This window comes from Bison bison, unplaced genomic scaffold, assembly GCF_000754665.1.
Source record: "Bison bison bison isolate TAMUID 2011002044 unplaced genomic scaffold, Bison_UMD1.0 scf7180017864240, whole genome shotgun sequence".
NCBI lineage: Eukaryota > Metazoa > Chordata > Mammalia > Artiodactyla > Bovidae > Bison > Bison bison.
This window is the reverse complement of record NW_011494812.1, coordinates 800499-801089: the sequence shown is the minus strand read 5'-3', so window position 1 is coordinate 801089 and position 591 is coordinate 800499.

Here is a 591-nt window from a genome sequence, read left to right as displayed (position 1 = left end):
GTTCCTTGGACATCAAGGAGATCAAATCAGTTAATCCTAAAGAAAAGCAACCCTGAATATTCATTGGAAGTACTGATGCTGAAGCTGAAGCTTCAATACTTTGGCCACCTGATGTGAAGAACTGACTCATTAGAAAAGACCCTGATGCTGGGAGGGATTAAGAGCAATAGGAGAAGGGGATGACAGAGGATGAGATGGTTGAATGGTATTATGACTTGATGGACATGAGTTTGAGCAAGGACTGAGAGTTGATGAAGGACAGGGAAGCCTGGCATGCTGAAATCCCTGGGGTCACAAAGAGTCAGACCCAACTGAGCAACTGGACTGAACTGATTTGGGATGGACATGTACACTCTGTTATATTTAAAATGGTTAGCCAAGAAGTACCTACTGTATAGCACATGGAACGCTGATCAATATTATGTGACGGACTGAATGGGAGCGGGATTTGGGGGAGAATGTATGACTGAATCCCCTTGCTGTCCACTCAAAACTATCACAACATTGTAAACTGCTGCTGCTGCAAAGTCACTTCAGTCATGTCCGACTCTGTGGGACCCAATGGACGGCAGCCCACCAGGCTTCCCTATC